The sequence below is a fragment of the Xiphophorus hellerii genome, chromosome 5 (genome assembly GCF_003331165.1).
Source record: "Xiphophorus hellerii strain 12219 chromosome 5, Xiphophorus_hellerii-4.1, whole genome shotgun sequence".
Classification (NCBI taxonomy): Eukaryota; Metazoa; Chordata; class Actinopteri; order Cyprinodontiformes; family Poeciliidae; genus Xiphophorus; species Xiphophorus hellerii.
In genome coordinates this window covers 30,299,427-30,325,823 of record NC_045676.1, presented here as the reverse complement: position 1 = coordinate 30,325,823, position 26,397 = coordinate 30,299,427, and the positions used below count along the sequence as shown (strand labels likewise).

The 26,397-nt window shown below is 39.1% G+C and overlaps 1 protein-coding gene across 1 annotated transcript in view; it reads left to right on the top strand.

Annotated features, from left to right (window-relative positions):
* The first annotated feature begins 305 nt into the window (after window positions 1-305).
* The window catches only part of fbxw7 (F-box and WD repeat domain containing 7), a 102,736-nt gene continuing 76,644 nt past the window's right edge, over window positions 306-26,397 (top strand). The window contains exon 1 of the mRNA XM_032562423.1: window positions 306-731. The gene's annotated coding sequence lies outside the window, so the exon portion shown is untranslated. The remainder of the gene's footprint in view (window positions 732-26,397) is intronic.

Below are 26,397 nucleotides of genomic sequence, written 5' to 3'. Positions count from 1 at the left end.
ACATGTATATCTATGGATTATTTTCTGTACTTTGCTGCCATTTTATACCACCGTATGCACCTTTATTTTAATTTTTATTCTGACAATTATTACTAGTATTGTTATTATCATTCATTTATTCGTCTAGGTATAGTTTCTATGAGATTTCTTTAACATCATATTTATTCTGGGTTTTGCTGGCTCCATGTAAGAATTGTGATGCGTTAAACGTATAATAATGGCAATATAATTGTTTTTTTATTTTTATAAATATTACTACGTCACATTGCGGCGCAGTGGAGCAAACAAAACCGTGACGTCATCACCTCGCGACAACCACTCTTTCCTGTCGGTAGAGACGAGCAAACCAGGCGCTTGTTGAGGAGCCTGTAAACGGCTAAAAAACACCGGCAACTGACGCGCAGTTTGGTCTCAGCAGTGTGCTTTCCCCCTCGTAACGACCCGAGACCACCATAAGCTGAACTCTACAAGAACCGAGCCAAGGGTTCGGGCAGACCACCCAGTATAAGCGAGCAGCTAACGTTAGCGGTGTTTTTGGCTCATCTAACCGGTCGTGCTAACGCGTTAGCCTCGGATAGTCAGGTGCAAGCCGACTGCTTCTGCTGCTGCTGAAGGGAGGGAATCAAGCGTTGGCTTCCAGTGTCGAGCTTCCATGGATACATCGCCCTGGATCTACCCGGCCCGACGGAATTAGCGGAGGCTTCTGCTCTTTCCTTCTTCACATCCACCAGGTAAAAACAGTCCAGTGCAAGATCACAACTGCTCCGTTCAGCAGTGAACAGAGGGGCCTAGCATCAACTAGCATTAGCTCGGTGGCTATCCGTTAGCATCGCTAACTTAACGCAGTATTTTGAAAGTGGTGTTAAAGGGCTCTGAAAGAACATGAAAAGTCTTATTTTGGTTTAATTCTCTCGGTCTGACTTGAGTTTTTTTCCTGAACAAAGCTCACTAGCATCCCGAGCATGCTAACTGCGGGGAGTTAATCACAAGAGCGCATGAACTGGATATCTGGAGTTCTGCTCATCTTTCTTCAACTATATTCATTTCTCCTTCTGCACAGCGTTCACAACGCTCCAGTCGAGTCACTTTATGTCCGTAAAATACGATTTAAATCCTTAAAAAGGTCAAAAATGTAGACGCACTAAGCAGAGAAACATACTGGACTAGCTGCATGTGGTTAACCCGGTTAACATGGGCTGGATTGTAGCCCATGTGTCTTCACGACACCTTATAAATATAAAGATCTGTTGGTTTTTTTTTAACGACGATCAATATCTAAATCGCTGTTATGTCTGCAGCCAAGAGAAAACCCTCTTCCCTCTGATGAATACGTGTAGATGCCACGAAAAGTAAAGTTACAAAGTGTTTAAGTAGGCAGTGTTTGAGCCCTTTAAACAACACTAAAGATTTAGTTTCAAGTGACGAGCATCACTGAAAAAGACAATGAAACTGTAATGTTTACATGTGATGTTATATAAGAGTAATGTTGTCAGAAGTTTGTAGAAAAAAAATGTTAAGTATTTATTACAAGGCATCAATTGCTCAACCTCCAAGTAATGCACTTTGGGACTTTGTAATATCATAAAACTTGTTTTTTTTTTAAAAACCTGCATATCAAATTCATTTTTATATCTCGGGTAGGATAGATGTGATCCATCTTTGTCAAATTATTTGCACACATGGCAGAAGTAACAGAACAGGGATGTCTGAATAAAGATGTTGGCAAAAATGTTCAAAATAAATAACTTAATCTAGAAGAACATTAAGTGACCTTGAAATTCACACCAAGAACTTTTTTATTGGTTTAAAATTAAGCAGAATACGTGAGTTAATTTTTGTACCCCCCTTTAGCCTAAACCTCTGCAAACGTTGCACAGAAATTTTCTGCATTTCAAAACATTTTGTCGATGTCAGCTTGGAATGTCCAACAAATGATCGTTGATGAATGTTTCTTCTTTCTTGTGCTTAATTGTCTTGTAATAAGTCCTGTTTTTAGCCAAACGATCGTGGTCCTTACTGTTTAAAATGATATTCTTTTACAATTTAAAATGGTGACACTCAGTACTCTGCAGTCAAACAGCAGCTGTTTGCTCTTTAGGAATCAAGTTGTTGGGCGTTGCATGCTATTTTAGCTCTGCAGTGTTAGATTTTTTTTTTATGAATAGGAATGTATTTTGTCCTTCTGGCAGACTGGACTGTGTGTAACAAAGTGCTGAAATATTCAGGTGAAAATGGATCCATGGCTGGGCTCTTTGTAATATGAATGAAAGGCTGTTAACATGTGACTGTACAAAGACAACACACCATGTGCACTGAGAGTATCATTCATTCCACATGAAATATTATTGGGAGTTATTTCAGATTTAGTTTTGACAGATGTTCTGGTAAAGTAGAAAGTTTTGAACCCGGTGCATTCTCTCCCTCTCTCTCTGTCTCTCTCTCTCTCTCTGACTATCATAAGATGAAAACAGTAAGTTAAGGTGATGGAGGTGTAACCAGCTGAAGCTTATATTTCCTGTTTTACATCACCGTTTTCAGAAATGATCCATTATGACTTGGATGATTTTTAGCTTGATATGAAGAAGTACTTTGGTTTTTGTCAATGATACGACTTTCCATACAGAGAACTGTGTTGGTAGCAGTTCAGATAATCAGTACTAGGGATGCACTAATTTGTTAGAGACGGGAATCAGCCGATTTTCTCCCAATCGGCTCTGATCGGCTGATCAAATGCTGGGTTTTTTTTGTTTTGGTTTTTTTTTAAAGGCTAACTCATTAAATTCCTAGATTACAGGAAGAATAGATGCAAATAAAAAGAAGGAAAAAGAAAGAAAGTTTATTAGCCTGAGCCGACAGTATTTTCATCATTCTTTGACTCATGACACAAACACCCCCATTAATCACTCGGTTTGGTCATGGTGCAGAAATTGATTTCTATCCTACTGTGATGGATATTTCAGAACAAATGTTTTTTTTTTGTGATTGGGGATTGATGGCTACAGATTTATTGGAAGTTTTTGTGTTTCTTTAAAGGGGCAGTAGTATATATTTTCCAGGCATGTAGTGTCATTTTATAACGCAGTCAAGTAACTGTTACCTTCACTTGTTATAAAAATGCTATATCAAACACAACTTAAAAGAATTGTGACTTTATAATTTAACACCTTGAAATTGGTTTCTATGTCTCTTTAAAAACTCCTGCTCTTTCTGAAACCTTAGGAAGTCGTCAAAACATGGCTCCTCTATTAACCCTTTAATAATGTATTTACCAGCATTGCAATGAGAAGTAGCTCATATAATGAGCTCAGCAGATGTGCTAATTACTGCTGGCTAGTCTGAAGGAGCTGAGTGGGGGAGTCATGTGGGAGGGCTGCTCTGCCTTTGAAGTGGCGCTTGATCTTATAGATTGACTGTGGCTGTTTAGCTTTACACAGCTGAATGGTTGCCATGGGAGATTAAATGATTTCTCAAACTTGCATGAAAGAATCAAAACAACACTCCATGTATGCTGTTGATGAGGGAATAACATTATAACTTGATGGAAAACAAAAAAGTAAATTTTCCATAACATTGCCCCTTTAAATCCATCCTGTGACAAACAGCATCAAATGAAAAGATAAAGACCTTTTGGATTTGGTGCTCTCATGTTACCCACTGGGACACTGTGGTTGCTTTGTGATATTGTTAGACGAGTCTGCTGTTAAGAAATAGACAAGCTAGCAATAACCTCATCGGTTTGTGTCCACAAGAACAACTCGCCATCAGAATATATCTGATGTATTCTTGTGAAAGAGTCGCAGAACTCCTCGGTTGAAACGTTTTCTAGAAAGCCACCCTCGTGTTTTCCCCCTCGTCCTGGCTCACAGCACTGCGGCTCGGTGATGATTTTGAAAATGTAAAGTGCGAAGATAGGACAATGGTGTCAGGAAAAGAATGGCATATTTTCGGTCCACATGGGGCATGAGGATGATGACATGAGATTTCCTGGCTGATAGCTGTGGCGAGGCCTTGAGAAGTAAGAGACCAGGGCTATCTCAAGAGTTTGTTTGCTCAAAGCCTTACATTCCCACACTCCTGAGTTGCGCTGTGTTACCCACCCCAGGGCTTTCCTAAGCCCTTTCTCATGTGGACAGTGGGTTTCCTGCCGTTTGAAGACTGTGTTGATAAATTGTGACGTCAGCTGGCGGCGCTCACGTGGCATTTCTTCAAATTTATCCCTAAAATAGAGAGCAGTTCCTAATTGGAGCAACGTGGAGCCTCGTGATACTGAATATTTATTTCCACTACGTAATGTAGTCATTGATAGGTTTATTCTGCTGCTTTTAAACTAGGGAATAGGGATGCAAGTTACCAATTAATGAGTTAATCTAAAGTTCATTGATTTGATAGATTGACGGATTAATTGATAAGCGGCCATTTTCTGAAAAACTTGAGTTTTCTCTTGTATTAACAAGGCTGACGGTCTTTCCATAACATAAAAGGCAAAATGTTTTAGAATATTCTGAAATAAAAAAAAAGCATTAATTTGTGTGAGTTGTGTTAAATACTGATTAAAATTAAAATGATGGTTTTCTCACATTATTAATCCTCCCGTGGTTAATAAATCTCATGGAGTCCATTTGGCTCCACAAGGTTTTTACCCTGTGCGCAGTCTGCTGGGTCACACTGACCCCTCGTGCGCTTTTACCAGGCTGTTTTTGTGTGTGCGGTTTTGGGATCTGACAGTCTGACGGGACACACTCCCCTCCGCCCGTCTCCTCCCTCTTCCACTGTCTAACCATGACATTTGCTGCACTCTGTTTCTGTATCTACTGGTTCCACATAAGGGGGATCAGTGGCGCCCTCTGCTGGATGGCGGCCAGCACTAAGAGAAGGTCTAAGTGGGCATTATTAATTATTTGGAACAAATTTCAATCTAATGTTGAAACATTTATTGACAACTAATCGTTAGTCGATTATTTCGTTCTCTAATGTAAACCCCTTGAAACTTTTCTCACTTAACTTTGTTACCAGGACAATCATCAGTGTATTTATCAGGCATGTGAGTGATGGAGGAGCACAAGACGGTTGCAGGGATTCCCCCAGAAAACTTGCTAAGCCCGGTGGTCGGGGCTCCAAGGCGGTCCACCGTGTTTTTGTATTAAAGATGTTAAGTAGACAGGAAAAGTAAAAATATTACTGGGTTATTATATGTTACGGGAAAATTATTGAGATGATCAATGCTCCTGAATTTGATTTAATGGTTTCAGCATACATAAATTAAACTATTTAAATTGGTTAACATTTAAATTTAAGATTATAAGGAGCTGGCAAGTTTACTTTGTAATAGTTCAAAGAACAATATTCATAGTTAGATTGGTTTGTTGCAACAATCTGATGCTGTGAGTTTGAGTTTGAGCTCTGTTTGTTCACAAATACAAATTAGTAAACTGCACTTATAATTTATTGCTTTTTAGATTGGCCAATTAAACTACTCCCCCTCTTCCAGATTTCACTAAATCTAACACAGAAGCTGTTAGAGGTGCTGATGATTTTAGCAGCAAGAGGGGCCCCTAAGTCACAATCTGCTCAAGGCCTCATACAGCTTTGGACTGGCCCTGCAGGATGAGTTAAATCTGCTGCACTGAGCAGAGATGAGCAACAAACAGGGGATTTAATTCAATGCTGCTAATGTGGCTTTAGTAGTTCTCCAATTTTGTGTCTGTTGAGTGTTTAATAAGAATCACAGAAACTGTTGCTCAAGTTTGACGGACGAGTTTTTCAGATCTCCATGCGGCCGCGCGCATTAACTCTGGCTGACTAAGTGGGCAAAGCATTTGATATTCGTTTTAAACTCTTACCTTGATATGGATTTCTCCAAAGAAAAATAATTCCTCAAGGAGGTTGACGTAAATATCTTTACAGGTCAGCCTGTGTCCAGTTCGAGTGAAAGAAGGCGCGCGCGATCCGCGCTGAGGTAAACTTAATAAAGCAGCAGCAGCAACAGAGCGCGAGGCAACGCGCAGAGGCGCCAGCTGTGTGATTGGTCTGCTCTCCAGCTTTAAGTGCATAAACTATGAACCTTTTAGAAATAAATCTGCTCTGTGAGTGAAACGCTCAGAACAGAGATGCTTGCAATCCGACTTAAAGATTTATAAAAAAATAAAAAAATTAAGCAGATTTTTTTCTCAATTATTAATTTTTCTAAAACATAAAAACAAGTGACGCTTAGCCTGGCGGGGGGTGTAACAAAGTATGGCGGGCCGCCAGGCTTATAATACACTGGAGGAAATCCTGTGGTTAAGTGGAGGGAAAATGATGTTTTTCATTTGCCTAGTTTGTGTTTTGTTTTTGCTCCCAAAGCTCAGTCAGATTGGCTCACGTTTGTTTTCAACATACTGGATATAGTTTGCATAGAAGCCAATATGGTGCATCTCCGTGTCCATGGTTACAGTGGCAGGACAACCTTATGTTTAGCCCTGAGAAACATCCCTGTCCTCTCTTACACTCATTCCCACAGCATATTGCTGCCAACGCCAGGTTTTGGGGAGGGAGTGCTGTGATCCTGGGGATGTGCAGTGTTAGTTTCCTGACCAAATGATCAAATTTGGTTTGATCAGACCAGAACACCCACTTCTGTGTTTGCGCTATTCCCTATCTGAGTTGGGCTGTCTTTCAAAAAGTATTAAGAATGTATTATTTTTCATTTCACTTTGCTGTATGTTGGTCAACCACATAAAACCCAAATAAAATGCATAAATGTTTGGGTTTTTAAATGTAGCAAAGTTGTATTTTGCTGCAGTTCTGTTTGCATCATCAGAGCTGCTGTCCTTTGTTTACATTTTTGTTTGTGGACTACTATTGTTTGCAATGGAGACAGAAAAGTATGAGTCTCATGTTCTAGACTGAAATCCATCTTGGGTTGTCAAGGAAACTGAAGACCACTGATTTTAGGAATGTCAAAAACTCCCTGAAGCGGTTCAAATTAGTCTCAAGTTCAATTATTTTTCAGCCAGGTTTCATGAGCACTGTGGCAAGAACATTCTAGCTCATTTATTTTTATTCCATTAATCTCACCTGTTTCTATATAGGAATAAACAATGACCCGTGTTTTAGTTTGTTTGACCTGCGTTGCGTGTGTTTGCAGAAGGTCTAGGCGATAAATCGAGTTTTAATGATTAATTGAATTTTTAGTTTTTGAAGATTTTGTTTTTGGAAAATCTGGATTTTTCCCCCTCACCATTGCACTCCTTGTGCTTCAGAGTGATGTCAGCACTCCTAAAGCCTTTTATCTTCACTGACTAGTGTGCACGGACGTTGCAGTGAACTAAGATTGTATACTGTAGGAATGCAGACGTCCCAGGACAAGGAATGGCAAGACTCTATAGAATCGATTTTATTTTTGGGTCTCTTCAACAGGCCATCAACAAATATCAGTATATTCAAAAATATGACTAAATATAGTTACTGTGTACAGTCAAGTGATTCAAATTATACTTTTTTTTAAGTAAAAATGGAAATGATTATCAAGAGCAGTATTTGTGTTTGTGGAGCTGTGAGTGCTCTGCCATGCAGTTACAGTCATACAGCTACCTATGACTGACTGCATGGATTTCATTAATAATAATAATAATGCGTTTTATTTGTCTGTGCCTTTCAAAACACCCAAAGACACTTTACAACATTAAAAACACAAATTATGCAGTAAAATATGGCTATAAAGACACAAAAACCACAAAATATCATAATCCCTCTCAATATCATAAAAGCACCACAAAATATTGCAATGAAGTTCTAAATCCTTATTGTCCCATATCTTGCTGGATAAAACACACTATCGGTATTTTGTTCTTGTAGAAAATCAGAAAACTGTTCTCAAACCTGATTGGCTGGGAAATGGGATATGTCAGATTCCCACGATTGTTTCTAATGTAAATATTAAAAAATGCTTCTCAAAATATTGAGGCAAGAAAAAAGATTAATTGAAAACATTTTGGAACATTGAGGTTTGAAGCTACTTCGACAAGGTGAAGCTAACAGAAAGACTCGGTTAGGTCTCCAGAGTTTGCTGTAAATGCTTTCGAGGTGTCGGTCGCTTAGCGATAACTAAGACGCTGACGCCACGTGCAAGCTCAGCAGTTTGAAAATGAAAAACCAGACTGCTGCTGGTGGTGGGGTTTGTTTTCTGGTCAGAGAGCGTTTTATGAATTCTTCATTTGGACATAAGCAGTTTGTCTGAGAAGTTGGGAGTTTTACATTTGTGGAAGGAAAATCAAAGCATTGGAGTCTGAAATGGAGAGGAGGAGCTGGAAACTAGTCCCAGACAGCAAAAGCAAAGTCCCGTCTGTTTTAGTGGTGTAATTTAACAGGGAACCGCTCTGATAACCATCAAAGAAAGAGACTGTGTTGGGATTTAACTGGCTTGGCTTTAGTATTGTATACAGGCAGCTCAGAGGGTGGAGGAGGAGGGAGGCGAGAGACTGAGAGCGAAGAAAAACCAAATGAAAGGGCTTTTTTTTCTCTCTCTCTGGAGGTCCAGCAGGGATCTCCCGTCTCCAGAAACTCCCTCAGAGGGTGTAAGCGATCAGAACCATCCAGCTGGTTCAGGGCAGCACAGCTTTACTGCAGTAAAGGTCAGGCTGCAGTTGGTTCTCACTCTGAAGACCGGCTCTTCCTCCTGGAGTCGGTTGGGATCAAGCCTCTTAGTTAATCACCTGCTACAGTAAATAGAAACGCCACAGAGGAGGGATACAGGAATAAGTTCTAAGCTGTAGGTAATGCTATTAGATATTTGTTGTTATTGTTACCAGGTTTTGGATTCGGTAACACCAGCTTACCAGATTTATTTCTCACTGTTTTTCCTCTAAATTTTTCTGCCTTTTTAAATCCCCTCTGGATCACTTGGTTCTTCTCTGTTCACTGCAAAAGCACAAAATCTTACCAAGTACTTGGCAAGATTTTCTACTGCAAATATCAGCACTAAGATTTCCAGTGCAAATATCTTAGTAGACTTGAAATAGGACAACACTAACTTTGTAAGAAACTTTACAGAAAGCTAAAGGAGCTTGTAAATAATTCCTTAATATTGACAAAGTACTAGTTCCATTGGCAGAAGATTTAACTTAGACCATGTTGCAAATGAAATAATCTCCCAGTGAACTAGAACTTAAAAAAAAAAAAAACAATTAAGAAATTATTGACTTAAAGGGGCAGTATTGTATGTTTTCCAGGTGCATAGTATCATTTTATAGCACATAAAATGATACTATGTGCTATCATTTTGCACGTAGCACGTTGATTTCATTTCTATATATCTGTATATATCAAATATGACCTAAAAGAAGTTTTACTTTGTACTTGGGTCTCTGCCTCCTTAAAAACTCCTGCTCTTTCTGAAACTCCGCCTTCAGAAAGTCATCACAACATGGCTTTTCTATAAACCCTTTTACAATGTGTTTACCAGCATTTCACTGAGAAGTAGATGGTATAATGAGCTCAGCAGATGCTCAGTTCCTCTAGGTGTTTGCTAATTGCTGCTGGCTAGTCTGAAGGAGCTGAGTAGGGGAGTCACGCCCTGTGAGGCAGCATAAACTTTGATACTGAAGCTCTAAGTTGGAGGTGCTTCTCGGTGGAGCTAGTTGCTCCCTGGTGACTGGCACAGCTGAATGGTTGCCATGGGAGATTAAATTATTTCTCAAACATGCATTAATCAAGGCAACACTCCAGGTATGTTTTTTAGGAGGGAATAACATTATGACATGATGTAAAGATAAAAAAAAAAGTCGATTTTACATCACACTTTGCCTTTAAAACTCCTATATCTTATAGCTCCTATATCTTGCTGAAAAGTTTTTCATAAGTTTTGTTGTTTTTTAAGTCTACAGTAGAAACTAGACTAAAAATACTCTGTTTGATCTTGTGTTTTTGAAGTGTTGTGTCTGTCTAGTATATTAAACCGGATGTTTGAGCTGCAGCAGCATTTCGGTCTGCTGTGACGTTGTTAATGACCCTCTGCTGTGTATCTGTGAAATCTGTGACATCTATGAAACATGTTAATAATTCAGTGCGGGGCATGTATCTTTAAGATGTTTTGCAAACAGAGAGGAATCTCCCGGGTTCTGATCCGGGCTGTGTTGTAAACATGGGGTGACGGTGCAGAGATGACGGGGCGCTGACAGTTGGGGACACAGCAAGTCAGACGCAATGCTAGAGAATCATTTCCTCTCACTTTGCTGTTGGGTGCAAACCGGTGTTAAAATATGATTTAATGAACAGAGGCGCATGCTACTCTCTCTCTTCCTGTTTGATTTCCTCGTCCCTCGAGGTGTACCACCAGGAGTCTAAAGTACAGTCAGTCACTGCAACTGTAGCACACAAACATCCTTGTGAATTCTTCTTTTTCCTTAAACTAAAAGTGAGTTTTGTTTCAAATTGGTAAATTTGTCCTGTGCTGTCTGATATTTTTTTTCAGGTGGAAGCATATACACAGCAAAGAGAATTGGTCTGAGCACAGAGCTCTGTGGTACTCCACAAGTGAATCTGCAGGGTGAATAAGATTTATCATTCAGATAAACCAGGACAACCAAAATCTATAAATAAAACCAAATTAAAAGAACACACACAACCGAAAACATAAATATAATCCATTATGTCTCTGTAAACAAAAACAAAAACTAAACAAAAAATACTAACCATCAGAAGGGAAATTATCGAGCTGATTTTGATTTATCATATGATTAATTTCTTACTGCTTATAAAACACCTAAAATGGGAGCAGTAATGAAAGGAATAACTTGACGGGGTCCAACAGGAGAGAGTAGAATATGTGATAAATGCATATCAAGAAAGAAAAACCTTTGACCTTTTTGTTGTTTTTAGTTTGATGATTTATTTCTTCTAAGTAAAGATGCCAAACATCTCTGCAGAACTCTGTCGTCATGGCAATCTTCCCCCTCCCCAGTGTTCACTGTTGGTATTTCTTATTAAAAGCATGGAAATGTAAAGTTAAAAAGTAAATGATTTTAATAACACATGTAGCCAGTGAGTTTGGAAACATGCTGTGTCTGCATGTTTACATACATTTTGTAGAAAATTAAGAGAGAAAAAAAAGAAGAAGAAAGTGTTGAACCTTTGAACTGTTGGCGGTTTCAGCAGATTTTCCCTGGCTCTGTTTCTCCTGTGTGACACAAACAGTCTTAAAATGTACAATTCAAAGTTATGTAGATTAGTTCTGTGGCCCAAATTTCCCTCCGCGTCGATGAATTATTTACCGTCTCTCTAAATTCAAGCAGGCACGCGGTAAGTCAGCTCTGGTCTAAAATATAGCATGTATTATTTCATCTAGAGTTTAATCGGAAACATTTTTCATCATGCGGAAAGCCCCGAGAGACCGCTGGGCTTTGAACTAAACGTCGATTTAAATGTAAGCTTTTTGAACATTTTAGTTTCATTTAAGCTACTTTACACTGGCCATTTATTTAAAGATGGATAGGGGACACAAGAGGACATGAGAGGTTTGAATTACTAATGTTGGTGTGGAACAACAAGGAGAATGTGTTGGGTTGGTCGTGGCAGGATATCCTCAGACTTGACCTGCAGGCAGCTGGCAGCCTGTTAAAGTGGCTTTTAAGTCTATTATAGAGGATAATCCTTTCCGTGAGTTTCAGTGAGCAGACAGAGCAGATAAACACTCCCTGCTATCACTTGTTCCACTGTCCTGTTGTGTCCCATCCTTCAATATTTGTCCCATTTTTGTTGCTTTCATAAACAGATGACTGATTACCCTAGGTTACTACTTACTGATGGACTTCGATACCTAGTAGAATTGTTTTAAATTAATGTTCTATTTGCTTACACTGGGTTTCTACTACAATGTTCCTATTAACTTTGTTGATATTCTGCTAATGTTGATAAAACACAATTTTGCAATTGTGGTGTTTCCATTAAGAAATGCAATTAAAAATTCACACGCGAATTGCAATAAGTCATTAAAAAACATGTTGTGCCGTGATCCTGCTACCGCTTTCTATCGTCTTGCTGGTCTGTTCCACCGGCAGCAACGTCCGGCTGTTGATCGTGTGACGCATGTGATGCGAGAAAAGTGTTTCAGCTTTGCGAAATGCACAAATTCTGTAAAACCACCTCTTCCTAGTGCAAAAACCTTTTTAGCTAAAACTAGTTGGGTTTTTTTAATTGTTGCGCTTGCACCAAGAAAATTTGTTTGTAAGTTCAGTTTACACAATTTTTATTATCAATGGAAATGCAGTGTATTCAATTTGTTATGCTTTATGCTGAAAACTAAGTCAGTCACATAATTTAAACAGAACAACAAGCAGAATTGAAAATTGTTTCTGAATTGTGACCCAAAAAATCATAATTGAATCGTTAGACGCTGAAATATTTGCATCTCTATTTGCTGTTCTTGTTCTGAGTTGTCCAAAGACAACTGAGATAACCTCAGTTGACTGACAGAGATAAACTGTCTCTGTCAGTCAAGAGATAGGTTATGCTTATCTCTTGACAGTCATAACCTTCTCTTATTAACAAGTTGGTTTGCATTTGTTCTCCTAACTTAGTTTCAGTTTGACATCAAAACACCTCCTGCACTTTCACTTTCCTTAAACTGGTCAAACATCATCTTCTTTCTTAAGACAAGCCTGAAACCAGTAGAAAATATTTCAAGATAATCAGCCTGCCAACAAGTTTTACATCAACGTCTCATGGTATGGCAAACTTTAGAAAAATATTGTTTCATCCTCTGAAAAAATTTGACATTGCCAAAGTTGTTCTTATTTTTATCAAGTGGAAGGGTTTAAATAATGTTATTAACATTTATTTATTGTTTTGATTTTACTAAATTGACTAATTTATTGTAACGGCCAAGAAACCTAGCTTTGGTTTCCAGATAAATGTGCTTATCGCCCAGAATATTAAACCTTTTTGTCATTCTGCCCTCGAGAACAAGCTGAAACCAACTGATTAAAGGACAAGGCTAGCAGTTAGCCACCTGACAGACAACGCTGCTCACTGTAGAGTCAGAAGTTCACCACCCCGATAAGAGTGCTGGGTGGGGCTCCTTTGGTTTCATGATACAACTGGATATGCTCTAAACTGAAACATTTATCTCTCCTAAAAGAGAAGTAGCCAGCTGGCTGGCAGTGTGCAACAACAAGTGGGAGGAGCAGCAGAAAAGCTGTTCCAAGGAATATTTGTGCAACTCTGTTCTCATAAAAGATTCACCAGATTGAAATTTTTTTTTAGCTCAGACCTGTGCTCATTGTTTCACTTTTCTTTTTCCTTTTTTCTTTATTCAATGCCATCTTTATTATAAACAAGACAAAATGGTTCTGGAGTTTATCACATTAAACAGCTGAAAGTCAGATGCATACAATAAAGTACATAAAATTTTCAATTTGGTATTTGTTTTTGACCCCCCCCCCCAAAAAAAATTCTGACTCTTAAAGAAATTCTGACATTTTTTTATTTTTTAGTTATTGTTTAATGATAAAACACAGCTGCAGACTGCACTGGCTTTATCCCACATGGACTAAGGTAATGATCAGGGATGTACAATATGAAAATTTGGGTCTAATAATGTTGTCATGGCCAATAACTTATATTTACTGATATTGCATATATTTTCCTACCCTTTTGACACCATGAAAATACGACCAGACAGTCTTGTGTCCCCATCCCCTGTCACATGGCCAAACAAATGCCACAAAACGAAGCATAAGTCCCGTAGAGCTTAACAAACGTGTTGTTGAAAATATCTCCCCCTAAACACCAGATGAGGCTAAGCTTGTGTTGCTATAAACCTGGGAATTATAACACTTCAGGATTTATTGAGGGGATTAAAGAGACTCGGAGACAGAAATGCTTGCAGCTCTACTGCAACTTTGACTCTGGAGTCAGCAACTGATTGCATTGAAGAGATTGGTTTTAAACTTAAACGAAATTCTCATCAAAGTGCAAAGCGCTTTGGAGTCCTCTGGACTTGATAAAACAATACACAAGTACAGGACATTTACCATTTATTTCAGCATTTGCTGGTGTACTGTCTGAGGAAATTGTTGAGAAACTTTTTTCCAAGTTCTTATTAACATTCAGATGATTTATTTTTTTTTATAGATCCAAAAATTGGCTATGGATTTCACAATAACAAAGTCTGCTGGACAATAAACTGTCCCAGATATTATTGTGAGAAACAGTATTGTTATTTGGAGACAGTTTTCAACTAATAATACTGTTATTATAACCTGGTTTCCCCCAGAAAAACTGCTTACCCTGTTGGTAGGGATACTAGGGCAGTCTAAAAGCGACTCACCGCGTTTTTGTGTTTAAAAAATGTTTAAAAATTTGGAGGTGCATGAGCAAGCATCATAATACACTGGGGTAACCCTGAATAATAATGGCTTATTAATTCAAATGTGTCCACTTTAATTTCTAATGATCTTTAGAAATTAAAGTTTTTTTTATCTTTAACACTGGAACTGGAAATCATTTTCAATATCCAAAATAAACAAAATGATGTTTTCATAAAATGGGTTATGAAGTATCCTTAACCAAAATTACCTTTCCAAAAGTAATTATCATTCAGCTTAGACAGCTGAAAACAGGTGTGGAGCGAGAAAAATTAACAAAGTCCAAACCTTGTTAAAGAGAAAGAACAAAACACAGCTTTATTTTACATCTGCACAGATGGAGAACTCCGAAGAGATCTAACTAGACAAAGGAATCACCTCTTTACATATACTGTATACCGTCCTTCTCCCACAGCCAGAGTGTCACCACCAACATTCCCAAGGAGCTAATCAGATTAATACACACACAGAGAAAAATGCAACTTTCAGTTAAAAATGGGTTTCAGACAGAATATTCTGTGTCTAATAATAATCGCTCCGCCGTCAGTCTGGTCTTGTCCCTCCGCAAGGTATGAAAACTATTTACTTATCGCCTGTTGCTAAGCTTCTGACACACTGAGGCAAACTGTGAAGGCTAAAAAGAAAAACAATGACTCTGTAAGACTGAGTGAGACATAATAAACTAATTAAACATTGTAAGATTAATATTAAATAAACTTCTAATAAAAGTAAACACACTGTAAATAATTATTTTATTCCACACAGGCAAAAGGGGCAGGTAGTTCACGCTAACTACTCTGTCCTGGATATCAGATGTTTGCATTGTTTCTCAAAATGCCAACTTTTCAACAATATTTAGTGACTGTTGTCCAAATGGAAATTATCACGCTCATTTCGTTCACCGTGAGATTAATTCTCAAAATACTGTAAGTAAGATTAATTCTCACGGTGAACGACAGGCTTAGCTATACATTTTTTTTTTTTTTTTTTTTTACCCCTCCAGGGGGTCTTTTGTGGGCTCTAGTGTCCCTTATATGATAGTGGGCTGACAGGAAACGGGGAAGGAAAGGGGGGAAGACATGCGGCAAATATCGTCGGGTCCGGGAGTCGAACCCGCAACGGCCGCGTCGAGGACTCAAGGCCTCCAAATATGGGTCGCGCTAACCACTACGCCACCACGGCACGCCCATACATTTTTAAGAAATTAATAAATATCCGTCATTATGTCCTTCATGCGACTTTTATAGGTTTTTAGACAGATAAATTATCATTGTGACTAAGTTGAGAAGAACAGACATGTTTGCTGGCTGCCAGCCGTTGCCCATTGTTCACTTCCTATCTATGATGCAGAGGAAGAGCTGACACGTAGACTGTGACTCACTGCTACATGCTGCTGCAGGTGTTGTATGGTGATCCTCTGTTAATGCTTTTACAGTCAAAAGAAGTAGTAACAGCGTTTTCTCTGCCATCTGGGGAAGAGACCATGAAGTCCCATCTTCCTTATCTTGCTCCTCTCCTCTCTGCTTTCTTTCCCCTTAATGCCATAACATTTTACTTGTTAACCTGCTGTTTTTCCGTGACCCAACCCTGGAGAAGATAATAATTAATACAAGTTAGAAGATGTTTTCGTTGAGCCCAAAGGCAGCCTGACATTAGTAATCATTTGTAGGACAGCCAAGGGATTCAAATTCTTAATCTGATTAATCTCAGTTTTAGCAGTGATTTCATCATGATTAATCTTAAACTGCATTTTGAATGAATAACTTCAGTTAATAAATGAGTTATAAATCTTTTTAGTTAGAAGACAAAATTAGTTCTCAATAATTATTGTTTGAAATAAAAACCAAAAATAAAGTATGCCACTCCATAACTCTTCTGGTTGTTGCACCATTTATTAAAAAAATGAATGACATCATACTTTCACATATGAATACAAATAAGGATCAGTATTTGGATTCTTATTTAATAAAGTTTCCAAGTTTTAGTGATGAACTGTCACACCCGGATAGTATTAGTCACTAATACTATACGGTGACTAATAGTATTAGTCACCGGATATCACAGTGTGTTACTGTGATATCCTATCACAGTAACACACCCTGCAGTTTCGCTTCCTTAATTGTTTTGTAGAGTTCAGGAATTTTAATTGGTACTGTCTTTCTCGACTGTGGATTGTAGAATCTGTTGAGATTTTCAATTTTCAAAATATTGACGAAGCCCATGTCCTTAACTATGTCAATCGGTCTACAATCCATGGCAATCCATTCTGCAATAGTTGCAGTGAGCTTGTCAGAGGTAGATTTATTCAGTAGTCTGCATTTGCTGAGGGTTGTCAGGCACGGACTGGATGAAGCGGAGGCTCCTTCTAAAAGGTGCGTGGTGTTAAGATGATACTCAAACTCCAGGTGGTTGGTTGAAATGAAAGTTTCTTTCCACAGCATGTGCAAATCAATCAATCAATCAAATTTTATTTGTATAGCACATTTCAGCAGCAAGGCATTTCAAAGTGCTTTACATCATAACAAACACAGAATCACAATGCAATATAGAATCAATCATTAAGTCAAGTTACATCAATAAATTTGTAATTGATTACATTTCAAATACAATTCTAAACAGGTGGGTTTTCAGTTGAGATTTAAAAGAAGTCAGTGTTTCAGCTGTTTTACAGTTTTCTGGAAGTTTGTTCCAAATTCGTGGTGCATAGATGCTGAAAGCTGCTTCTCCTCGTTTGGTTCTGGTTCTGGGGATGCAGAGCAGACCAGAACCGGAAGACCTGAGAGGTCTGGAAGGTTGATACAATAAAAGCAGATCTTTAATGTATTGTGGTGCTAAGCCGTTCAGTGATTTGTAAACTAACAACAGTATTTTAAAGTCTATTCTTTGAGCTACAGGGAGCCAGTGGAGGGACTTTAAAACTGGTGTTTTGTGCTCTATCTTCCTGGTTTTAGTGAGAACGCCAGCAGCAGCATTCTGGATCAGCTGCAGCTGTTTGATTAATTTGTTGGACAGACCTGTGAAGACGCTGTTGCAATAATCAATACGACTGAAGATGAACGCATGGATGAGTTTCTCTAGATCTGGCTGAGACATTAGTCCTTTAATCCTGGAAATGTTCTTCAGGTGATAGAAGGCCGACTTTGTAACTGTCTTTATGTGGCTCTGGAGGTTCAGGTCAGAGTCCATCACTACTCCCAGGTTTCGGGCCTGATCGCTAGTTTTCAGTTGTAATAACTGAAGCTGTGCATTGACTCTAGATCGTTCCTCTTTAGGTCCAAAAATAATAACTTCAGTTTTGTTTCTGTTCAGCTGGAGAAAGTTTTGGCACATCCACACATTTATCTGTTCTAAGCATCTGTTCAGTGATTGGATGGGCTCTGAGTCACCTGGTGACATCGTAATGTAGAGCTGTGTGTCATCTGCATAGTTATGGTAGCTAATATTATTTCCTGTTATAACCTGAGCTAGTGGGAGCATATAAATATTGAATAAAAGGGGTCCTAGGATTGAACCTTGGGGTACCCCACATGTGACCTTTGACCTCTTTGATGAAAAGTTTTCAATTGAAACAAAGAAATCCCTGTTCTTTATGTAGGATTCAAACCAGTTAAGCACTGGACCGGAGAGTCCGACCCAACTCTCCAGTCGATTCAGTAATAGGTCATGGTCAACAGTGTCAAAAGCTGCACTGAGGTCCAACAGAACCAGCACTGTGGTTCTGCCACAGTCCGTATTTATATGGATGTCATTGAACACTTTTACCAGGGCGGTCTCTGTGCTGTGGTGAGCACGAAAACCAGACTGGAAGGAGTCAAAGAGGTTGGTTATAGTTAGGAAGCTAGTTAATTGTTTACACACAGCTTTTTCAATAACTTTGCTGATGAATGGGAGGTTGGAGATCGGCCTGTAATTCTGCATTAGTGATTTGTCCAGATTGTTCTTTTTTATAAGTGGTTTGATTACTGCTGTTTTCAGAGCCTGGGGGAAAACGCCTGACGAGAGCGATGAGTTTACTATTTGGATCAGATCAGCAGCAATAACAGGCAGGACTTTCTTAAAGAAATGTGAGGGTAAAACATCCAGACAGCAGGAACTGGAGCTTAGTTGACTTATAATTTCCTGTAGGGTTTTATAATTAAGTAGTTGAAATTGGGTCATTTTTCCTGTATTTGTTTTGTTTGGGCACAGCATTGGTACTGACTTTATAGTGGATGTGCAGATTAATCCTCTGATTTTTTGAATTTTCTCTGAAAAGAAGCTGGAAAACTGGTTGCAGGCGGCAATACATTGGAATTCAGGCGGTAACGTCACAGGAGGGTTTGTGATTCTGTCAACTGTTGCAAATAAAGCCCGAGCGTTGTTAATGTTTTTGTTTATGACATCTGCAAAGAAAGCCTCTCTTGCATGTTTTAGTGTTAAATGATAGTTACGTAGTCTTTCCTTATAGATGTCACAATGAACGTGGAGTTGAGTTTTACGCCATTTTCGTTCTGCCCTACGGCAGAGTTGTCTTGCAGATCTAACTGTTTGTGCATTTCTCCATGGAGATTTATTTTTACCAGACACAACCTTCATTTTAATTGGGGCAATGGAATCAATAATATCTGAGACTTTAGACTGAAAATCATTTACCAACTTATCTACATCATTACAGCTTAAGAATGAGGAAGAAGAGTAGATTTGATTAAAAGTTTCTGCTGTGTTTTCAGTGAGAGAACGTTTTGTGATGGTTGCTGTTAGTATAAGTGGGTTAAAAGATAAAGAACTTTCAAAGATAACAGCGAAGTGATCCGACAATGCGACATCATTTACAGAGACATTGGAAATATTCACACCCTTACTGATAACCAGGTCCAGTGTGTGTCCTTGAGTGTCCCTAACCTTTCTTCTTCTTGTGTTTTATGCCAATTGAGAGACCAATTGATGGTGCATTACCACCACCAACTGGACTAGAGTGGGAATGCCGAGGGTCAGTGACAGCCCTATTTTTAAAATTTGAGGTGTTTTGAACCTATTAGATCCAGTTAGTGAGCGTGCTGGCTGTTCACCACTGCTCACAAGAGAAAAGGAATGGTGAGAGTACAGTTCCCTGTGTTTCTGACCACCTGGTCAGACACACAGTACTTCAGTCTAAGAAACTGTGGTCTCTTAGTGATGTAGTCAAAGAACCAGCCGATTGTTGAGGTCTCTACCTGTGTTCTCTGGAGTTTCTCACAGAGTAAATCAGACTAAGTTGCATTAAATGTTCTGGAGAAATCAAAGAACATGATCCTCCCTTGAAGCAAATGCATAATAGCATCATCAACTCCAACTCCATGGCAATACGCAAACTGCAAGGGGTCCTGATGTGCTGGATTTTCCTTACTGGGCCAGCAGGAGTCTCACCAGGACCTTCATAATGTGGGATGTCAGGGCAACAGGTCTGTAGTCATTAATGACTGGTGGGTGAGTTTTCTTTGGTACTGGAACCAGGCAGGATGCCTTCCACATCCAGAGTTCCTTCGGGACTCTGAGCTGACAGCATCTGGACCGGCATCCTTGATTTGGTCTCTCCAGATGCCCCTTCATGTGACTTCTAAAGATAGACATGTGAAAGGGGAGGCAACAGGAGCAGCATCATCTTCTGATTTGGTTGAAGACAAACTTGTGAAAGCAGAAGAGTCCATGACTGAGGTGGTGATATTGTTCCTCTGTCGTTTGCTCTCCAGCTCCCTGTGGTACACTTCTCGCTGTCTCTAATTTTGACCTTAAGCTGCTTATGTATAGTCTTCAATGATTCTGTCTCCCCGAAAGCTGCTTTCTCGCTTATTGATTTGTTTCTACGGTCAACAGCAAGAGATTTGGGCAAAAGAAAAAAAATAGAAGACAGATACCATGCAGCTCCTACAGTAGGGGAGACAGCATTTCATTTAATGGACTGGGAAAGAGGCAACAGCTGTGCTTCCATTACGAATGTGCACAAAACTTTGTCAATATTCCACTAATGTTGACAAAACAATTTCACAATTGCTGTGTTTCTGTTAAATAAGAAACACAATCAGAAGTCACACCTGAATAAATCCGGTCACCCGATCAGTCATTAAAAATTATGCTGAATCATGATCTTCCAACTACGTCCTATTGGCACCAGTGGCAACATCTGGTTGTTGATCATGTGACTGTTGTGATGTGAAAAATTGTTTCCGTTGCAGTTTTGCGAAACAAACCAATTTTGATACGGCCCAAAATAAAAAAACCTTCATTCTAGCACCAAAACCTCTTGTTGACAAATAAGAGTTTTCCCGAAATTGCAGTGTTTCCATTAAGCAAATTTAATTATATGGTCAATGGAAACACAGCTATTCAGGTTTAGAGTCTCTTAGGGACTCTTCACCAGAAACAAGAACATGATTCCTCTGTTCCATGTTTGGAAGAGCCCACCCTGTGCTTCATTGTTAGCTTCCCTTGCAGGATGCAGACCTTTCACACTTCTGACCAAGACAAAGTGGAAGTTATCAGAGACATTATGAACAGACTTTCACTCTGAGGCATCCTGCTTTTATTGGGTCATTTTAAGCCTTGTCCAGGGTGCACCAAATATTAGAATTTTGCTTAAGTTTGTTTTGTCTTTGTGCTTGGTGTTCAGAATTGTAATACTGGGGCTGTGAGGGGAGTATTTCTTGAAGCCCAGGCGTGTGGTGCAGCTCCTGAATAATTGATTCCAGCCACACGTTGGTAATCTAAAGGTAAAGTGATAGCGCTCTGCGTTGTCTTCTTCGGGCCTCTGCTGCATTTTTAAAGTGTGAACTAGCACTCGGGTGTCAAAATGTTAACCTTGTCATCTCCTTAAAACTCTCCCGTCTGCTCATGGGGTCCTGAAAAGGGGAGAAATGAGATACGATGCCTCAATAATTTACCACAACGTTTTGGGACTTCAGTTTCATTTAGCTGCTGCATCCCTGTTTTTTTCTCTGCTGTTTTAGACAAAATTGAACTTTCTAATATGATGACATTTAATATTCACTCTGATGCTTGGCGTATTTCACAAAGCTATCTCCTCTTCAAATGTTTGAGCAGCTGCTGTGATCTCACTTCACAATAATTGATGGAAGACGGATTAGGAACTACAAGGCTAGAGAATGCAATCATCCTAATCCCATTTGATTTGTAGCATTTACGTCTGTTTCTTAGCCCCTGTTTACTTGGAGCCGCTCTTTTGAATCAGAATCACTTTATTGCCTCCAGTTCACCAGCACTTTGTGAAATCTTTCCGTAACACCCACTGCGGAGGTGTGAAGTACTCTGCTGATGTAAAAGTGAACATGCGTAGAGCGTACGGCTGCAGCGTTTACCCTATGCATGAACAGGTAGACAGCAAAAACCATGATAGCGTTGTGCTAAACTTGTTCAGTTTAATTTCTGATGAGGAATATATTTATTTACATGAGCACTTTGTTCATAGGAGACAGCAACGGGTTACAATAACCCATGTCGCTAGCATGGACATTGGGTTCCATGCTAGCGACAAATAATAACATTTTAGCATGTTATCATTTCGGCATGATAACATGCTAAAATCATAGCGCCATGTAGTGGCCTGCCATGAACACTACAACTGACTCACTGTGTTCTTGCTGTGCCATCGAAACTTTTTCCCAATCAACATCTGAAAATACCTGCAGTTTCCAGTTAATGGTCTTGTGCATAGCCTCAGTTGAATCTGTTTCTTACTGTTTGCAATTTATAGGTAAACATATCTTGCATGCACAATGACATGTTTTATTCGACGGCAGCAGAAAGAAGTCACTGCTGTTGTTTTCCAACAGAGTCCTGTAAACTGCTCTCTGCCGCCGGAGTTGAAAGCGACTGAGATTTCGGTATCCTCTGTGTCATTCCCTAATCAGTCCCACAACTCCCACCCACTCATTCCCTCTAAATAATTCAGCACAGCAGTTTTCCAGCCTCACGGATCTGGTGGCGAAGCGGGACGGGGGAAAAAAAACCTGCTGCAGCTGCATGTCAGAAATAAACGGCTCTGAACAGTTCTGTTTGGACCTTTATTTATTACAGTCAGCTTCATGTCTGTGGTTTTGGTTAGTGTGATGCAGGAAATTCTTCTGAAACTACAGTATATAGAAAATAAATGCTATAAATTGTCATTTTAGTTTCTGGTCCAACAAGGCATTACTGCAGAGCATTTCCCGCAGGAAACCTTTTCTGTGGTTCATAAATAAAAGTGACTCTTTCCAGATGAATAAGTTTAAAGCTCACGCTGTGTGTGTGAAATTTAAATACCTTTCAACACTGTGTGTGTGTGTGTGTGTAACAGAGAAACTGAGTTCAGTTTTTATTATCTTCAGAAATGTGTGTGTTGTTGATGCTTTAAGAGTTTCCAAGCATAGTCTGGGTGTTTGGGAAATGGGTCGTCTTCTCTTAGAGCAGCGTTCTTATGATGGTCTATTAATGTTCTCCTAGTAATTTTATTTTATTTATATTATTGCAATGTGGCAATCTTTTAGCTGCCTGTCAGTGGATGGTTTTGGCCACTAGAGTGCAGCACACTCATCATGTTTAATATCCTTTCAGGCACTGTGATGAGATCTGTCTCATTTGACCTTCACTAAATACATAGTTAAAGAGGTCATATTCAGCTTAAAGGGACAGTAACACCCACTTTTAAGTGTTCAGGCTGGATCTTTTTAATTGGGAAATTATTTAAAATCCATTTGATGTATTTTAAGCACCGAGTACATTAACTATAAACTATTTAATAAAACCATTTTAACTCCTCACTAACTTCTTGATGTTCGTTAAACTGAAAATGCAAAATTTTGAGTTGATATTTAAGCGCCACGTTCCAATCCAATTTATTTATGAAGCACATTTCAAAACAACAAATAGTTGACCAAAGTGCTGTACATCAAATAGAACTACTTAATGATGTGAAAACAGACAAAAAGACAGATGTTTTTGTGTCTTCACCAGTTATTCAGATCAGCTCTATTGCTCAAAATCCTTTACCTACCTGAATCATCACAGATCACAGTGGAACAAAGTTTTCATTACAGTATGGGCCTTATTTAAACACCATACCGGTGTCTACCTTTATTAATGTGTTAATGTCCTGGCCGTATATCTGTCTAGTGTTTGATGTGCTGGTGCAGCTGGGCTGCTGAAAGCTGCCGGTGTTGCTCCCTCTAGCTGCAGCTTGTGAGATTTGCTCCTGGTCTTCCTGTGAGACCCAGTGCTGTGCTGCATTGACTCTCCTGTTTATGGATCAATACTGAAGCAGGGAGCTGACACAGTGAAAAGCAATATTCATAAATGATTAATGAGGCACCCTTTCACCTGGCTTTGTCTTCCAAGTCCCGAGCCAGAAAAGAACAAAACTCTGAAGATTCAGACTCGGATGTGTTTTGATGACGGATGAAAATACGCTCGTTTTATAGACCATTTCTGAAGCTCAGAGCATTCTGTTTTAAAGGTGTGTTGTAATGAGATGATGGTAGGCGGCTGTTTAAAGGGAATGTCTGCCTGTGTGGTGTCGTCCATCAGGTTCTATAATAACATGGAGATTATAGTTGCGTGTTGAGAGGTTGGCTTCGAGGGCGCGCGGGCCGCGCAAACGGCGAGGGATTTACAGCTGATTGGTGCAGTATTCTTTTAAAGGTATTGGGCGGTATACTTTAGAGGTGGGAAACCGGTTAAAAACAGCTAAGAATGCTTGATGCTGCACATCAAAATTGGCTGCGTGGTAAAACAAACATATATGATGAAGAACTGTTGTGTTTATGACTTTTAGGCAATCATAACTAAAGGAAAATATGGCGTGTTCGTCCGTCTTTTTCTGCGCTGAGTTTAAAAATCTTGACCAGGCGCCGCAACAGCAAGCGAGGCGAACGCACCTGAAGAGGGGCGAAACCGGTGCAGACCACACGCGCCCCGTCTCGCCCTTTCAACGCGTCAACTATAAACCTAAACTCAGATGAAGCCATATTATGATGCTGCACTCCACCTTTTATATTTGTAGCTTCTACTTCCAGACTTAATTTCTAGCGAAATAATAAACTAGGACTTATCTATTATCCAGCTGGCAGAAGAATGCTGCTGCTTTAAGACAGTATTTCATCCAGAGAATGTAAACAGATTTTAGGAACTTCAGCATCACCATGAAGTTCAGACGTTGTTGATTTGTTGGAACTAGTTCTTTTTAAGGAGCAATAATTAGTTTCTGTTCTAACATTGATTTTGTTCAATTATAAATCAATGTGTGTTTTCATGAGGCCTGATTGGCCTTTCCCTCTGAAGCGCTTCCATACTACATGGTGGCTTTTACTAGTCAGTTCTTAACTAGGTTTGTTAGTCTAGACAGCCTGCTGTTTAGAGTCAGCAGAGTTTATAAGTTCAGATTAGAACAGGGCGTTGACCTGAAGCTGCATCATGCCACCCTTTTTAACAGAACTGGTGTCAGCATCTGTCTGAGCTGCAGGAGAATAAAGATAATAGTTGTTCATTTTGAGATGGGGATGTTTTTTTATGGTATTTTGTTGAAGGTTGGACAACTTTAAGGACTGCTGTGATAAAATTACTTAGAATAAATTTAGATTCTTCCTGCAGCTTCAGTGGAAGAAGCAGTAATGTATAATTTCTCCAGACAGGTGTTCAGTGGAAAGAAATCCTTAAACAAGGTAAACACCACCCTGCTCGCTGAGTTAACTTTGAAACAATACAAACACATGTAACGGACAGCTATATGTTATGAAATCACTGTATATAAACGCTAAATACATAAAGATGTCATTGTTTGTGTTCCTTTTTTTACTCATATTATTGAACACCATTGTTGTGTGTGTCATCTTATCTTTGAAGTTGACCCTTGATATGATATTTAAGGTCAAGTTTAATTTAACTACTTCCCACAGCCCAGTCTGTGTCTGCGCCGTCTCTCATGATGGCAGGTTAGTCCAGGGTCTATCTGCAGAGTCTACAGCCTCCCCGTTCCTTCAGTCTGATGATGCAGTGCTGCCTCCCCAACCCTCACATCAACCCCCCTTAATAATGAAGTGCTGAGGTTATTTCTGGACATCCAGTTCCATCTGTCATTAGTTAGCATCATGCATCCTCTGTTTGCAGCAGGACACTAAAGACGATTCAAAGCACGAGTTATTGCCATAAGAGTATGGAGAGATTGATTTTTCATTTAAAACATGAAATAGCCTAGATATGTATGGAAAACAATGAGTATGAGAATATGTTCCATATCCCTTTTTTTAGTATTGCATCCATCCATCTGTTTGACTTTAATAGAAATATATGCTAAAGGTTTACGAAGAATCCACTTTTTTTTTCTTTTTTTCCTCTTACCAATATCTGAGGTTCAGTACTGACCAATACCGATCTGATGCAAATAAACAGTGCCGCACTGATTTAAAACTTTTTTCTTTAAAACACAGACATAAATAGACTGAATTACAAATTTATTTAATAACTCTGCATCAGTACAGCACGGTTGGATACACCTGTAGCTTCGCAAGCTTCGTCAAACATGTAAAAACAACTTTAATTTGTTCAGTCAGTTCAATTTGGATTAGAACAGCCAATGTAAAATAAATAATAAACTGAAACAGAAACGGACAAAAACAATAGGTGGACTTCCTTGGTCAAACTGCAACAAATCATCTTTCAGATGGTTCAGAAATTGTGATGAGAAATTCTGAATATAATGTAAAATAAATAATAAAGCATGATGTCGCTCAGAGCACAAAGGGTAGAATTAGACTGACTAGATCTGCCCTTATGGATCAGGCAAATTGTCACTGATACCCGAACTAGAATTTCTTTAATATCAGAACTGATGCAGGTATTAATATCGTATTGGTGCATCTCTAAAAACCATGAGAAACTTTTGTGTCTTGACTCTCAAAATTAACCAAAATGTTACCACTTCCTGATTTTTGAGCAGAAAAGAAATACATTTTTGTAAAAAATCGGAAAGAAAATTTATAACTTCCCAGTTATTTGTGCCTTATTCATGTACTATTAATAGCCAGCTGTAGCTAGTCATTTAACTGGAGAT